The sequence below is a fragment of the Mustela erminea genome, chromosome 16, assembly GCF_009829155.1.
Source record: "Mustela erminea isolate mMusErm1 chromosome 16, mMusErm1.Pri, whole genome shotgun sequence".
NCBI classification, from domain to species: Eukaryota; Metazoa; Chordata; class Mammalia; order Carnivora; family Mustelidae; genus Mustela; species Mustela erminea.
In genome coordinates this window covers 54,232,340-54,250,597 of record NC_045629.1, presented here as the reverse complement: position 1 = coordinate 54,250,597, position 18,258 = coordinate 54,232,340, and the positions used below count along the sequence as shown (strand labels likewise).

Genomic DNA, 18,258 nt, shown 5'->3' with positions numbered 1-18,258 from the left:
ACATGAACAAAATAGAAGTGTGCAAATAACTAAATTGACATATAACAGAAAAGCAAGGAACAACACTTGCTCTTTCAATTATTACAGTAACTAATAAAAAAATAAATGGACTCCAAAACCAAAGTTTGGAGATAGACCCTGAACATATAAAAACCTAATATATAAGAAAGATGGCACTACATATTTATGTACTAAATGCAAAGAACAGGTTGTTTATTAGATGATTTTGGGAAAATGATTCACTATAGAGAAAAACTAAAATTTAGCTCATTAGTTAGCAAAGATTGAATCATATTTTATAAAACAAATATATATAAAAGTAAAACAGAAATATAGATAATGTAAGAAACTATCTGTGAATAGAAGAGGAAATGAACTTTTTAAACATAACTTTAAAAGCACAGAGTAGTAGACAGAAATTATTTTTAAAACCAATTTGATATATCAAAATAGTGGTTATTGATTGGAGAGCATAAAGTCTAAATTAATGAGTACAGATTGAAAGATTGAATTTACAGTGTCTGAAATCAATCAGAAACTTTCTTTCAGACTAGAGGCCAGAAAATATTTTCTGCAAAGGAACACCTAGTAAATATTCTAGGCTCTGGGTGTCATACGTTGTTTGAACTACTCAACTCTGCCATTATAGCATAAAGCCAGCAATACGTAACAAATAAATAAATGAGGTATGTTCAATACAACTTTATTAATGGACACTAAAATTCTATTTCATAGCATATTCATGTGTCATTCCCTGAATATTATTCTTCTCTTTAGTTTCCCCCCATCATTTAAAAAATAAACCATATTTAGCCTTTTGGCTGTATGAGAACAGGCAGCATATCAGATTTGGCCTGCATACCAAACTTTGCTGACCTCTGGCCCAGACTGTAAAGGAAAGTTTTCAAACAAACAAGACAATGGAAGAATAGCTATATCGAAGAGGCAAAAACTAAAAGCAAACAAAATATAGAAAATGTAATTTAATAGGCCTCAACACTTGAATACATGCTCAAACCAATAATCAGAACTGCAAATTTAAATGAGGTATCATTTCATACCTTTCAGACTATAAACAATTTGAAAGCTGAATAATGCCAAGTGCTGGCTGGATAAGAAGGATAGAGATCTTCATGCCTTGTGGGTGGAAATGCAGATTGCAACCCTTGTGAGAAATCTGATACTATCTAATTGAATTACCATCTGATTACCATCTAGACTGATACTTTTCCTTCTGAAAATCTTTCTCTTGTCTTTATATACCAAAGAAGTGCATTAGAAAATATGTTCAGATTTGCTGTATGGAGTTGAATGCAATCTGGGTGCCCATTATTGAGAGAATAAATGGATAAATGTGATGAATACATACATACTAGTTTGGAATACCAAGCAAATTTGAAAAGCAACATGCACAGCAAAATTGATAGTCCTATCAGCATAAGTTCTTTGTGAAAAAGTGAAAAACAGGGGCACCTGGGTGGCTCAGTGGGTTAAGCCTCTGCCTTTGGCTCGGGTCATGGTCTCAGGGTCCTGGGATCGAGCCCTGCGTCGGGCTTTCTGCTCAGCCAGGAGCCTGCTTCCTCCTCTCTCTCTGCCTGCCTCTCTGCCTACTTGTGATCTCTCTCTGTCTGTTAAATAAATAAATAATTTTTTTTTTTAAGTGAAAAACAGTTAAGATACACTATATAATACCACTTAGGAATGTTAAATAATGTATGCACATTACAATGTATATTTCATATACATAATAACAAAGAGAAAGACATCTGTCAAACCAGTTAAAAAGGTTTCTTCCCTGAATGTGTGTTGGGGTGCAGGAGGTAGGTGGAATAGAGAATGAGGGTGAAAAGGAATAAATGGAAATCAAAAGAAAAGAGGGGCATTGCAGGACCATCGATAATTCTGTACTGGGTATTGAGATATGTGATTCACTCGAACTTTTTTCTCTGAGGTTCAGATAGACATACACGTACAGAAACACTAACGAGAAGGATAAATAGAAATTGCTGAAAACGTGATAGTGGGAGATTTTATCAGATACTTTCCATTTTGACAGATCAAGTACATAAACATAAGAGGGGAAGAAATAAGAGGTTTTTACTTAAATAAAATTAACTGAAGACATATGAGTAGATTCCCATACTGCAAATGAAAGAAACATTTTCATATTTTGTCCAGGGACATTTAAATGAAATTTATCACCTCCTTAACCTTATTTATTAATTTTTTTCTAGCTGGGAAAATACTATTTAATCACCTAAGATAATCATGAAGATTGAATCAGAACTTTGGTCAGATTCATAAATCAAAGTGACTGTCATTTCAAAATTCTCATGTCCTCATGACTTAGAGTGGTAAATCTATTCAGTAATTCCTACACAGTTGTTGGGTTAAAATCAGAGTCCTGTAGTTACATATTAGAGGATGCCATCTTCTTAACTTGAAACAATAAACTTAAAATCTATAATTTTCCATAATTCAAAAAGCTTTAACTTTAAAACACACAATCTAAAACCAAACATATCCAACCACAAAAACTAAAAATCAATTCTCTACCCATAATAACAAAGAGAACATCTAAAATAGCTGTGGACAATTTATAGAGTAATAAAAGTATTATACATCAAAACATATAGAGTGATAAACATATAGTACTAGGTAATTTTCTATTCCAAATTTTATTAACTATTTAAAAGAAATGGAGCTAAAAGACTTACATCCTTATAAAAAGAAACAATAAGGCTTGTCATTAAGAATAGGAGAGATACTTTTCCAGAAAAGCAAAAGCTGAAAGAGTTTATCATCATTAAACAGACATACGAAAAAATTTTAAAGGAATCGCTTTAAGCTGAAGTTAAAGAGCACTTATTAGTAACTAGAAAACTTATGAAAGCATAACGCTCAATGGTAAAGGTAAAATATACAGTGAAATTCAGAATACATGAAAGTTGTAAAAGGTGGTCAGTTAATCATTTATAAATCTAAATGAAGTTAAAAGAAAAAAGTAGTAAAAACAACTATACTATACAACTATAACTATAATAATTTATTAATGGATACACCAAATAAAAACTTGTAAATTGTGACATCAGAAACATAATATGTGGAGGGAAGAATTATGTAAAGCTTAGAATACATTCAAACTTAATTTGCTAGAATACATTGCTAACTTCTTAAAATTGACTGTTATAAATATAAGGTGTTTTTTGTAGCCCTGATGATAAGCACAAGGCAAAAATTTACTACAGATACACAAAAGACACAGAGGGACGAACCTAAGCATACCACTACAGTACATCATCAAATCATATGGAAGAGACCAAGAGAAGAAATAGGAACTACAAAATGGCCAGAAGTCAATTAACAAAATGGCAATAAGTACATACATATCAATAATTACTAAATATAAATGAGCTAATTCTACAATCAAAGTGATGTAGGAAATGTTGGGGTTCAGAGCCAGATGGCTACGTAAGAATTCTTGAGATCTCTTCCGTGCAATATGGTGGTTTTATTAAAGCCTGGGGACAGTACCTGGGGGCAGAAAGAGCTGCATTAGGGTTGTGAGAAATTGGGATTATATATTTTCAAGTTGTGAGAGCATTAGGGACAGCACAAGCTTCGAAGATGTTTGTGAAACAAGGTTTTCAAGATTTTGAAGGGGCAAACTATTTATAGGAAAAGGTCATTTATTGCTGTCTAATAAAACCTTAGTCATGAGACCCTTCAGATGTATATCAGTCAGCCATATTCTTGGGGGATAATTACCAACATATATCTTGGGGGATTGAGATAAAGGAAGTTTCTAAAGGAATTTTTATATGTCAAAGTAGACTTACAAGTCCCTGAGTGGTATAAAGTTAAACTAAGATTGCCTTTTGTCCTTAGCAAAGTATTAACATCCAGGGAATTCAGTTCCTAAAAGAATGTCACTTTGCCTGTTTCAAGGACTTGTCTGTCAATGGGCTGTATTCAGTAAAGAAATTTAATATTTTCCTTTGCCTTTGTTTCCCATATCAAAAGGACTTTGAGTGGCTGAATGGATAAAAACAAGAACCGTCTATTTGCTGGCTAAGAGACACACTTCAGATATAGGATACCCACAGAATGAAAAGTGAAGAGATGGGAAATGATATTCCATGTAAAAGGAAAACCAAAAGAAAGCTGATAAATATAAATGCAAAGATCCTCTACAGAATACTAGCAAGCCAAATGCAACAATATGTTAAGACCATCCTATACTATTATGATGAAGGGGGATTTATCCCAGGGATTCTAAAATGATTCAACATCCATAAATCCATCAGCATGATGTACCACATTAACAAAATGAAGGATAAAAATCATAAAATCATCTTAATGGATACAGAAAAGCATTTGACAAAATACATCTATTCATGATAAAAAAAAAAAAAAAAACTCCCAACAAAGGGCGCCTGGGTGGGTTAAAGCCTATGCCTTCAGCTTGGGTCATGATCTCGGGTCCTGGGATGGAGCCCCACATCAGGCTCTCTGCTCAGCAGGGAGCCTGCTCCCCACCCCCCTCATCTGCCTCTCTGCCAACTTGTGATCTCTGTGTGTCAAATAAATAAGTAAAATCTTTAAAAAAAACTCCCCAAAAATGGGAATAAAGGGAATACGACTCAACATAATAAAGGCCATATATGAGAAGTCCACAGCTAATATTATACTCAATGATGAAATTTTTCCTCTACGATCAGTGACAAGACAAAGACTCTGATTCCTGCCATTTTTACTCAACATAATATTTGGAAGTCTTAGCTGGGACAATTAGGCAAGAAAAATAAATAAAAGGCATCCAAGTTGGGAAGGAAGAATTAAAACTGTCACTATTTGCAGATGACATGACATCATATATAGAAAAACCAAAACTCCACCAAAAACACTGTTAGGACTAAAAAATAAATATATTCAGTAAAGTTTCAGGATAAAAAATCAATATACAAAAATGTATTGCATTTCTATACACTGATAGCCATGATAAACAGAAATTAAGAACACAATCTCTTTATAATTGCATCAAATAGAAGAAAATACCTAGGAAGAAACTGAGTCAGGATGGTGAAAAACCTGTACAAAGAAATCTCTAAGATCTTAATGAAAAAACTAGAGAAGACACAAATAAATAGAAAGATATTTTGTGCTCATGGATTGGAAGAATTAATATGGTTTAAACTTCCATACTACCCAAACCAATTTACAGATTCAATGCAATCAAAATCCAATGGTATGTTTCACAGAAATAAGACAAACAATCCTAAAATCTGTGTGGAACCACCAAAGAATAAGTCCAAATAGGGAAAATCACCTAGAAAAAGAAGAACAAATCTAGAGCCATTGCACTTCCTGATATCAAATATATTACAAAGCTACAATAATTAAAACAGTTTGGTTTGGCATAAAAACAGATACACACAGATCAATGGAATAGAATATAGAACCCAGAAATAAACTCATGAATATATGGCCAATTAATTTAGGACAAAGGAGCCAAAAATATACAGTGTGGAATGGGCAGTGTCTTTAATAAATGGTGTTTGGAAAACTGAACAATCATATTGCTAAAGAATGAAACTGGGCCACTACCTTATGCCATACACAAAAATTAACTCAAAATGAGCTAAAGACTTAAACATAACACTTGAAACCATAAAACTCCCAGAAGAAAACTGATACTGGTAATATATTTTTTGAACTTGATACCAAAAGCAAGGGCAACAAAAGCAAAATTCAGAATTGGGGCTATATCAAATTAAAAAGCTTCTGCACTGCAGAGGAAATGATCAAAAAAGAAAAGGCAGCCTACTAAGTGGGAGAAAATATTTGCAAATCCTTTATCTGATAAAGGGTTAATATCCAAATTATATAAAAACTCATTCAACTCAATATAAAAAATTTTTTGATTAAAATATAGGCAGAGGACCAAAATAGACTTTTTGCAAAGTAGACATACAGATGGCTGACAGGTACATGAAAAGCTGCTCAACATCACTAATCATCAGAGAAATAAAAATCAAAATCACAATGAGATCACCTCGTTCCTATTATAATGGCTATTATCAAAAGAAAGAAAGGAAGGAAGGAAGGAAGGAAGGAAGGAAGGAAGGAAGGAAGAAAGAAATAACAAGTGTTGGCAAGGAAATGGAGAAAAGGGTACTCTTGCCCACTACAAATGGAAATGTAAACTGTTGCAGCCACTATCAAAAAAAAGTTAATAATAGAATCACCATTATATCCAGCAATTTCACTTCTGGGTATTCATCCAAAGGAAATGAATACACTCACTTGAAAAGATATCTGCAACCCCATGTTCATTGCAGTATTATTTTTTAAAAAAAGATTTTATTTATTTATTTATTTGAAAGAGCCAGAGAGGGAGCACAAGTGGGCAGAGCAGAGACAGTTGGAGAGTGAGAAGCAGGTTCAATGATGAGCAGGGAGCCCAATGTGGGCCTCAATCCCAGGACCCTGGGATCATGACCTGAGCCAAAGGCAGCCAATTAACTGAATGAGCCACCCAGGTGCTGCCATTACAGTTTTATGTACAATCACGAAAACATGGAAACAGTGTGTTTGTCCATAGAGGAATAGATTAAAAAACGTTTTTGTATGTATACACAATGGAATATTACTCAGTTATAATAGGAAGGAAACCTTGCCACTTGTAACTACATGGATGGACTTTCACATTATAGGTTAGTGAGATAAGTTAGATGGAAAAAGATAAATGTCATATGATCTCATACGTGGAATATAAAGAAAGAATAAGTAGAATTATAAAGAGAGAGAGCAAGCAAGCAAGCTTATAGAAACAGAAAACAGATTGGTGGTGGTTAGAGGCAGGACATGGGAGTGGATGATATGGGAAAAGGGGGTGAAAAGGTAAAAACTTCTAGCTGTAAAATATTTAAGTCCTGGAGATGTCATATACAGCATGGTTACTACAATTAATAATACTGTGCTGTATATTTGAAAGTTGCTAAGAGAATAAATCTTAAAAGTTTTCATCATCAAAAAAAGTTTTTGTAACAATGTGTGGTGATGGATGTTAACTAATAAACCTGTTGTGATCTTTTTGCAATATGTGCAAATATTGAATCACTGTACTGCACACTTCAAACTAATATATTTTTATGTCACTGTATCACAATGAAAAAAATTAAAAGAATAATAATAAAATGCAAAGAATTCAGAAGGAAAAAAGTATAGTGATAAAAATATAAATCAATATTAACAGAAGCAGCAAATACATATATCTGTACAAATTTAGATATGTAAACATATTTAGTAACAAATTTCTATTCAATTAAGAAAAGAAAAATAAAACATGATTAAAATTAGAAATTAGAGTGAGAATAGAAAGGCAAATTTGCTAATATAAGGTATCAAGATTGACCCAAATGTCAAAGCCCAAAACACTAAAAAAGAAAATTTTTAATATTAAAAACTTGGTTCATATAAAGACTTTAATATAACATATTCTTATCAGTTAATTCCTTCAAAGCTTTATGGAAGACATTTTTTCAATATTTTATTTGTGAATTTTATAAAATGCTGCTAGATTTCATCTGAAATGCAAGAAGAATTTAAAGTTTATTAAATGTTTTAAGACATGAAAACAATAAATTGCATAAGAAAAACTGTATAATCACCTCAGAAAACACTGAAAAGACAATCGATGAAAATCTCACACCCATTCATGTTTGATGTGATAGGTAAAAAAAATTTCCATTCAAACAGAAATCATCAAGGATGCTGCCTCTAGTCATTATTATTCCTTGTTTTTAGAAGTTCTAACTAATTACAATAAGAAATCAGAAAATATTGATGTAACAAGATAATTAAAAAGAAGAGACATTCTTATTTTGACAATTTTGTACTTCTAAAATTTTCAAAAATGGAAAAGCTTACTAGAATTGAAACATTACTTCAGTAAAGAATCTGAATAAAAGTGGACTATTCCCACCCAAGTGAATAATCATTTATAATCCTAACTTAATGGAGGAAAAATAATAAAGACAATTATAAATGACCTCAAAAAGAAATATTTTAAGTGTGAATAAAATCAGAAAATTTTGCTAAAGAGTGAAAATTCACATTTAATAATGATATTGTGAAATACTATAAAGGTATCATTTTTCCATAATAAAATTTGATGTTAAACTCAAAGATGAAGATGTACTTCAGTTTAACCAGAGTAGTAAACATCTTGTTAATATGTGTTTTACAAACAAAAAGGTAATCAAAGGGATATGCCTTGCATAATAATATTCAAATTTATTATGGAGTTGAAATAATTAAAATAATATAAAATTAGCCCCCAAAATCAATCAATAGAAGGATATGCTTCTGGCATATGTAAGATTTTAATATGTGGTAAAATAAAAAGTTGACTTGTAGAAGAAAATTAGGTCACACTGCACCCCAAATCAATTTCATATTAAATGCTAAGTACTAAATGAAAATGAACCAGAATAAAATAGAGAAGAACATTTTTGCAGCAGTTACGCTGCCTGGGAAGAACTAGAATAAGTGGAACGAAGAAAAAATTTTCCCAGGGCCATTGGAGGAATGTGCAGAAACTGAGCTTAGGTTAGATAGGGAGAATTTTCCTACGTACTAGCAAATTTGGACTTCTTAGCACCTGTCCCAGAGCACTGCACCTCTTTTTAGCAGTTTTCATGTGTATACCTCACGTCTCCTTCCAATAACTCATTAAACAAACCTTCCCAGAATGCATGGCCCTAGATATCTACTCTGGTTACGGTCATGTAATTTTCATGAACAATCTGGCATTTGTGCAACAGGACCTTAAATGAAAGGTAAATTTTGAGCATATGAGTGTGAAAGAAGGGCAGCCCATTACAAAGAAATAGCAATGAAAAAGAGCCAAAGAATTGGGAAACTTTGGGAACACGAAAGAAGTAGAGCGAGCAAGGAGATTAGTGAGTAAGTGTATTAGTTTGCTAGGGCTGCTGTAGCAAATTACCACATACTGAGCAACTTAAAAGAAATGTATTGTCTCACCCTTCTGGGGACTAGAAATCTGGGACCAAGGCATCAGTAGTCATGCTCCCTCTGAGGGTGCTAAAGAAAAATCTGTGCCGGCCTTTCTTTTAGTTTCTTTTAGTACCTTGACTTATATTAACATAATATCAATCTTCACATGGTATTCTCCCAGGTATGTGTCTATTTCCCAATTTCCTGTCTTTATAAAGACACTAGTCATATTGGATTAGCACTCATTCTAGTGACCTCACTTTAACTTGATTACCTCTAAGAAGACCCTAGATCCAAAGGTAACATTCTGAGACACTGAGGGTTGAGACTCAGTACTTTTTTTCCTGTGAAGAAACTGGGAGAAATACGGAGACAAAATCAACCATTAAAATAAGCAGTAAATCAGGGAGAGCTTTATTTAATGGGATAGTGGAATGAAGTACTGCTTAACCATACCTTAGGTAACAAGGTAAGTTAAATGATTTTAGTTCAGGGAACAAATAAAAATAAGAAAGAAAACCTATCTAGTTATAGAAAGCAAAAAAAAAAAAAAAAACTTAAATGTAGTTAACAGGGTCAGAATAGGTTAAGCTATTATAATTTACATTTGCTTTGTTATTTCTTTTGGACAAGTAGGAATTTGTCGTTCAGGTCATGGAAGAACTACACCAAAACACAGATTTTAGTAAAGAAATACTGGGGCTACCAAGAAAAATTGAACTAACAGCCTACAAAAATGGACCATAACAAAGAAATCTGCTGGAGGATATATAATCCGAGGAATTTTGCATGCCCTAACAATAAACAGCAGATGGTACTAAGTCCAAAGAACATTGGTACATAAAATAGCCAATGGTTTCAATCAGTTGAAAAACTGGAATGTTAACTCCAAATCCTATGTAAACCAGTTTCCAGAGAGAACTTTTTTCTTTTTTAAGTGAAAACATATTAACATTTTGATGGCACATTTCTTTCAATGTTTTCAAAGCATTACTATGGGTCTATTTATCTCCCTTATGAATCATCTAGGGCAATTCACTTTCAAGGTGGTATTGTGTTGTTTTCATTATAAATGTATAAATATTTCAGGTATATTGTAGTTTCTGGAGTTGGGGGGAGCAGTAATTTATAATGTTTGTATATGCACCTGAATGCAATATATGAATAAACTACAAACCACATAAATATGAACTAGTAAATATAGAAATTATAAGCATATCACCATAAAAAATATTCAGTTCTGTACTAGCTAAATTTTTTTGCAGAACATAAGATGTTGGCACAAATCTATGAATTATCATAGATTATGCAAAAATTAACCTAACTCATAGAAAACCATTTACATTAGCATCACAATAAAACCACCTCTAACATGGGTTATGCTTTCAAATAAGTGCATTAGGAGAAATCTCCATATTGTCAACATTACCCTCAATAACCCATTAAATCACCATATATTACATTATGTAATTTTGTGTACTCTCTCTCCAACATAGGTCTGCATTGTTTTGTTTTTGTTTTAATGTGCACCAAATAAAGATAAAGTAATTAATATATAAGGCCCATACTGTAATAGATAAATGTTGATTTTTGTATACTGAACACATATTGTCAAGTTTTGGTAAATGAAATGTAAATATGATAGCTCCACTTTTAGGATTAGGATTCACTCCACTTTTATTCAAATCTGAAATATTTTAGACACCAAAAGCAATGGCAACAAAAGCAAAAATAAACAAATGGAACTATATAAAACTAAAAAGGTTCTGCATAGCAAAAGAAACCAACAAAATGAAAAGGAGTGTACTGAATGGAAAATAATATTTACAAATAGCATATCTGACAAGGGGTTAATATCCAAAATATATAAAGAAGTCATACAATTTAATAGCAGGAAAACAGCCCAATTTGAAAAACAAACAGAGGATCTGAATAGACTGTTCTAAAGACATACAGATGGCTAACAGGCATGTGACAAGATCCTCAACATCACTAATCATCAGCGAAATGTAAATGAAAAACATAATGAGACACCAACTCACACTAGTCAGAATGGCTCGTATCAAAAACAAAATAAAACAAAACAAAATAAAAAAACAAGAAATAACAACAATTGCCAAAGATGTGGAGAAAAAAGAACGCTTGTACACTATTGGTAGAAATGAGAATGGGTATAGCCACTATGGAAAACAGTATGGAGATTTCTCAAAAAATTAAAAACAGAACAACCCTTTGATCTAGTGATTCTACTTCTGAATATTTGTCCAAGGGAACCAAAAACACTATCTCAAAAAGATATCTGCCTTCCTATGTTCACTGAAGCATTATTTACAGTAGCAAGACATGGCAGTAACCTAAGTGTTCACTGATGAATGAGTAAAAAAGTTATGGAATGTGTATATTATATATGCATATATAATATATATACAATGGAGTATTATTCAGTCATTAAAAAAGGACATCCTGTCATTTGCAATAACATAGATGGATCCTGAAGGCATTATGTTAAGTGAAACAAGACAGAGAGGCAAAGCATATGATTTCACTTATATGTGGAATCTAAAACAAAAACAGTAACACAGACCTCAAAGATACAGAAAACAGACTGTTGGTTGCCAGAGGAGAGGGAAGGGATAAGGTGAGCAAAACAGGTGAAGTGGGTCAAAAGGTATAAACTTCCACATTATTAAAAAAATAAAATCCTGGGGATATAATGTATAGTGTGGTAACTATCATTGATAAAACTGTGTTGTATATTTGAAAGTTCCTAAGAGAGTAGATCTTAAGAGTTCTCATCACAAGAAAACATTTCATAAATTAGTGTGGTTCTGGATGTTAACTAGATTTATTGTGATGATCATTTTATAGTATGTACAAATACTGAGTCATTGTGTTGTACACCTGAATGTTATATGTCAGTTATATCTCAATGAAAAAATATAAATATTTATCTTTAGACATTGACCTATCACTTCTCTCATTTGCTCTCCTTTTACTGTTACTGTACCTTCACCTCTCATGATTTCCAACTCTATTTCTCTACCTCTTGAATGCCACAGGTCTTATAAAGAAGGTGCTTATTTCTGTGGGGCATAATATAAAGATTATAGTATTAGAAGCTGTGTCAAGCTTAACCAAACTCTGCCACTTACCAGTTATGAGGTCTTAGGTCACTAAACCTCTTTGATCAATACCACAGTCAGGGTTAGTGTTTATCATATGGTTTAGGAAGAATATATAACTTCTACCCCAATGTGTGTGTGTGTGTGTGTGTGTGTGTGTGTGTGTAAAATAGCACCCATTTTACAGATGAGAAAACTAAGGTTTAGGAAAATTAAGCCCACAATTATAATAACATGAAATTGTGATTGACTATTCTAATGAAAGCTTTTATGGTTTTAGAGTGAGTTGTTCATTGTTCTAGGTCCATAATACAAAAGCCACAAATAGAAGAGAATCTTCCTTAAGCTTTTAATACTGCACATAGACCTAAACACATCCATCTAACATAGAAATCCAAGCTGGTTTTTTCATTTTGTTTTGTTTTTGTTTTTTCCTGCTTCCTGCCATCTATTTAGGAAGAGCCTATAACTAAAATACCACACTCTACAAATTCCTCCAGCTAATTAAATGGGATATGGATCGTGGAAAATATATATGGAAGAGCTAGAATACACCATATAGTACATGGAGAAAGTTCAACTTTAATGCATCAACTACAACTATTTTTTCCACGTCTTATCTTATTAAACTGTTAAGACAATTTTTATAAATCACCTCAGTATCCCTTCTAAGGGGGCTTCATATTAATTATGTTATCTTAAGCATTCTCTTATTTTAATTAAATTTAGTAAATCATAAAACTGAGAGCAAAATTTAATCAATATTCTTAGTAATCTCAAGCACAGATAAAAATGCCAAAAATCAATTTTGATAGAAAAACAACAGAAGTAAAAAGGAATCATAGTGCAGGGCACCTGGGTAGTTCAGTTGGTTAAGCATTTGCCTTCTGCTTCAGGTCATAATCCCAAGATCCTGGGATCAAGCCCATGTCTGGCTCTCTGCTGAGGGGGAAGCCTGCTTCTCCTTCTCCCTCTGCCTGCTGCTCCCCCTGTTTGTACCCCCCCATTCTCTGTCAAATAAATAAATAATCAATCTTTTAAAAAAAGTTCAAATGTGCCATATCCTTTTCATTCCTACCAGCTTACTTTTACTTATAATAAGCTTTTAGGATATACAGAATTCTTCTAGGGTGTACATGCTTTCTGAATTTAGCAAGTTAGTTCTCTGCCTTGGTAAATACATAGGAAAGAAATATATGAGAAATAATTAAGATTCTAGATGACTCTGAATTAGTAACTATTGATACCCTCATTTGTTACAAACACTGAAATACATATTAAAATACATATTTATGGATTTTGTTTTAAGATCAAAAATGAATATTCATGCTCTTCTGAAGAAATTCAACATTTTATAACAAGGAGAGTAATATCTTTCATAATTCCTCTTGAGAAAACCTCCATTTCATCTTGAACAATGTAAAGTAAGCAAATAACTGATTGAATTTGTTTTCAAATAATTTATAACTCAAATTTTGGAGAAACCTATTTTACATTTGTTTAGATTATCAATTAAAATGGAGGCACACATGGCAAGAATATACAATGAGGAAAAAACAATCTTGTCAATAAATGGTGCTGGGAAAAATAGACAGCTACATGTAAAAGAATGCAAGTAGACCACTCTCCCACACTATACCCAAAAATAGACTCAAAATGGATTAAAGACCTAAATGTGAGAACTGAAGCCATAAAACTCTCACAAGAAAACATAGGCAGTAATCTCTTGGCGATCAGCCTTAGCAACTTTTTCTGGGTATGTCTCCTCAAAATAAAACAAAGCAAAAATAAACTATAGGGACAATATCTTTAGCCCAGCAAAAGGAACCATCAACAAAACAAAAAGGCAACCTACTAAATGGAAAAAGACATTTGTAAATCATTTATCCAATAAGAGGTTACTATCCAAAATATATAAAGAACTCCTAACTCTACCCCCAAATCCCCAAATAATCCTATTAGAAATGGGCAGAGTCCCTGAATAGACATCTTTCCAAAGAAGATATACAGCCAGCCAACAAACACATGAAAATATGCTCAGTATCACTAGTCATCAAAGAAATGCAAATCAAAACCATAATGAGAGATCATACACTGTCAGAATGGCTATTATCAAAAGAAAAGAAATAACAAGTATTGGCAAGGATGTGGAGAAACGGGAACCCTCATGCACCAGTTGTGGTGGGAATGTAAATTAGTACAGCCACTATGGAAAGCAGTATGGAATTCCCTCCCTCAAAAAGTTAAAAAGAGAAATACTACTGATCCAATAATTCCCCTGCTGGGTATTTACCCAAAGAAAATGAAAATATTAATTCAGAAAGACATCACCACCCCTACATTTATTTCAGCATTATTTACAATGGCCAAATTATGGAAGAAACTCAAGTGTCCATCGATAGATGAATGGATAAAGAAGATACGGTAGATACAGAGAATGAATATTACTCAGCCATAAAAAAGAATGAGATCTTGCTATTTACAACAACATAGATGGGCCCAGAGGGTATTATATGCTAAATGTAATAAGTCAGAGAAAGACAAATAGATGGTTTTACCTATATGTAGACTCTAAAAAGTAAAACAAAAGAACAAACAAACAGAAAGAGCCTTGTAAATACAGAGAACAAACTGGTAGTTGCCAGAAGAAGGTGAGTGGGAAGATGGGAAAAATATGTGAAAGGAATTAAGAAGTAGAATTTTCTAGTTGCAGAAGAAATAAGTCATGGCGATGGAAGATACAGCATAGTTAGTATAATCAAGACTATTATAATAATTCTGTGTGGTGACAGATGATAACTATACTTATCATGGTAAGAATTATATAATGAATGGAATTGTCAAATCACCATATTGCACATCTAAACCTGATATAATGTTGTATGTCAACTATACTTCAATAAATAAATAGGTAAAAGCACACATTTTGTATCCATTCAACACATACTGATTCTTCATTCATGAACTATCCACTCAAAATATACTGAGGCACTGTTCTAGCTATTAGGAATGAGCCAAACAAATGTAAATTTCTGCCCTCATAGAAACTACATTCTAGTTAAGGTAACAGTGAGGGCAAATATTTTTAGACTAAATATCTAAAAAACAAATATTCTAAAAATATGGTGTTTTAAAAGGTGATACATGCTTTGAAGAAAAATAAAGCAGAGAAAGGAAAAAAAGACTATCAAGGGGTAAGTAGTGTAATTTTAAATAGGGTGTTCAGAGAAGGCTTCACTAATAAGATGAAAGTGGGGCAGACCTGAAGGAGATGAAGAAATGTGTTCAGCCTATGTCTAGGAAATAGGGTTTTAGGCATTTCTCAACCATTCCATCAAAGAAAAAAGGCAAAGGACATTATAGCAGTAATAGCTGGTTTTCACTGTAGCAACTTAAAACTAAAAGTGCTGCTTTACTGTGTTTTATAAATGACTATCTCATAGCCCTTTAAAAATGTATACAGTAAAGGTTAACTCTGGCTGATCATTCTATCCCAATATTCAGTTAATTCTTTGCCAATCACGTTATGCCTCATGGAAATACCACAGAAGCAATAATAGAGAATGCAGCCTAATTCTAATTACAGCCAAAATTTTGATTTTCATATTGGTAGAATTTCAGAGTATATGTGATGATATAAGGCAATTGACACTCAATGTTATGTTGAAGGGACAATAAGAAATAGTGGGGAATATAATGAACTTGAAATGACATGTTCCATCAGTTGTCCAGCCACTAGTTACTCCAATCAACTGAAGATTTAAACACACACATATAACATGGATATAAAGTAGAGTGAGATTGTTCTCTAGGCTTCCTATCACCTTCTAGTTCCTGGCTCAAATCCCTTCTCAGCTCAGGCTGCATTCTTGCCTTTCACATCCATGAAAGAACTGTCATCATGAACAGTTGCCTAAGCAAAGTATGGGTAGTTTCTTTAGTAGAATACAAAGTGTCCTCAATAATGCAGACAAAGGAAAATAAGAGATGAATTAGGGCTTCTATCTGAAAGCTACAAGTTAGTGAATTATCAACTCATCATGTAAAGGAAGTATTCATGATCTGGATGAAAAAGTACATGGCAAGGCATTATAAGTAACCTATTTAAAATATATATTTTTTAAGATTTTATTTATATTTTTTTAAGATTTTATTTATTTATTTGACAGAGAGAGATCACAAGTAGGCAGAGAGGCAGGCAGAGAGAGAGGAGGAAGCAGGCTCCCGGCTAAGCAGAGAGTCCGATGCGGGGCCTGATCCCAGGATCCTGAGACCATGACCTGAGCCGAAGGCAGAGGCTTTAACCCACTGAGCCACCCAGGCGACCCCTATTTAAAATTTTTAAAAGATAAAAAAATAAATTTACAGAGGTGAAATGCCAGGTGAAACTTACAAAATAGCATCCAAAACCTGGTCCGTGATTCTTTGGACAACATGGCCAGATAAAAAACATAAAAAGAGAGTGGAAGAGGATATGACCTAGAAGAGACTATTTAATGACAAGGAATTTTGAAGGGGGCCTCATAATGCTGGAAGACATAGTCCCTAAGAGGAAGACTGTGGAACCAGCCCCTCACCTCGAACTCTGGTGGGGAGAGATTCCAATTAGACTCTGAAGAGAGATCATTCTGGGACCTGTGAGGGTGAGGGCATAGTGAACTAGGGTGCTTGTGGAGAGAAGAGACGGAGGAATGTTTGGCAATGGGCCGGAGTGTTCTATGTGGAGAGAAAACTAGAAGATGTAAGACCAGTTCACTTAGTGCTTTGGTGGCAGAGCCAGGATAGCTGCCTTGTCACTGAGGTTGTGTGTGTCCCCAGAGTTTGCTGGAACAAGGAATGCCTAAGTGTTTCCTATGTGCTGTAAGTGAGACAGGGCTAGCAAGGAGTCACCTTGTGTCCTATTCTTGAAGAGCAGAAGTCCTGAAGCAAGAAGCTAGAAATGGAAGCAATCCCTAGAGGCTGTAGGAGGACGCTTTAGTCACTAGTCAGATTAGACATGCAATCTCTTGAATCAAGGGAACAGCAAGTAAGAAATCTCCCATTTAGAATTCTCAAAGGAGCCAATGGAAGGGACCACAAGAGAAAGAGTGGGCTTTAACCATGCCAAGCCCAGAGAACACAAAACCATCCAGCCAACATTTGTATTCCATTACCTCTCTTCTCTCCCATGCTTTATCACTGATGGAGTAGAGAACACCCACAGGAGAAAAAGAATAAGAAAGAGTGTAAATGATCATTTCATCCCAGGCTTTAGTTGAGAGAAGGTGAGAGACATCTTTGAATAAAGACTAAAGTGTTAATTAACAATTGGAACCAGATGCTTTTATTTTTTGAATCGTGACTGTTTTGGGGACAGAAACTTACTCCAACACAGTCTGTGAATTCAGTAACTCTTGCGTAGCTGAGGAAAGTCCTCCCCTCACTGAATAAAGTTGAAAGGGGCATTAGGAGATAAAGAGTTGATCACATCCCATGAATCATGTATTTAATTTATCAGTTACACATACCTATTATATATATGTAATCTTCATTATAAATGTTGTGGTTTTCACATTTTAAGACATCTGCAAATAATTGGGCATGCTTAATTTAAATGCTATAGTAAATTTAATCATACCCATACATTTAGTATAGAATGAGCTCTCAATAAGAAATGAATTGTTTTAAGTCTGCATAGAGACAGTATAGCAGATGCAACTGGTGCATCACCCATAGCCCCCAGACTCCCCCTAAGTTCACTTCCAGGTGAAGCAGAGGAGTTCCCTGCAGCAGGGCAGCTTCCCTCCTCCAATGATACTGCATAATCTAGTGATATAATTATCCAAAAAATGTAAACAGAAATTGTATAAAAGGATAAATGTGGTCCCCTTTGAGGAACATGAGACAGAGTGAGAAAGAGAAAGGCAGAGAACTATGGCTTTACTCATGAACTCTTTTTTTTTTTTTAATTCTCCAAAGTATTTAGGTATGTATACATCCCCAAAAGAAGTGTATGCAAGATATGTTTTTATGTTCTAATATAAGGTGCAGAAAATCATTATTAATAATTTTAATTTTATTATCATATATAATTAATATATATCATATATATTACTACATGTTATTATAATTATTA

General features: G+C 33.5%; 1 long non-coding RNA gene across 1 annotated transcript in view; it reads left to right on the top strand.

Annotated features, from left to right (window-relative positions):
- The window catches only part of LOC116574814, an 11,682-nt gene extending 6,465 nt beyond the window's left edge, over positions 1-5,217 (top strand). Inside the window, exon 3 of the long non-coding RNA XR_004279500.1 lies at positions 5,134-5,217. This is a non-coding gene — a long non-coding RNA (uncharacterized LOC116574814). The remainder of the gene's footprint in view (positions 1-5,133) is intronic.
- The last annotated feature ends 13,041 nt before the right edge of the window (positions 5,218-18,258 follow it).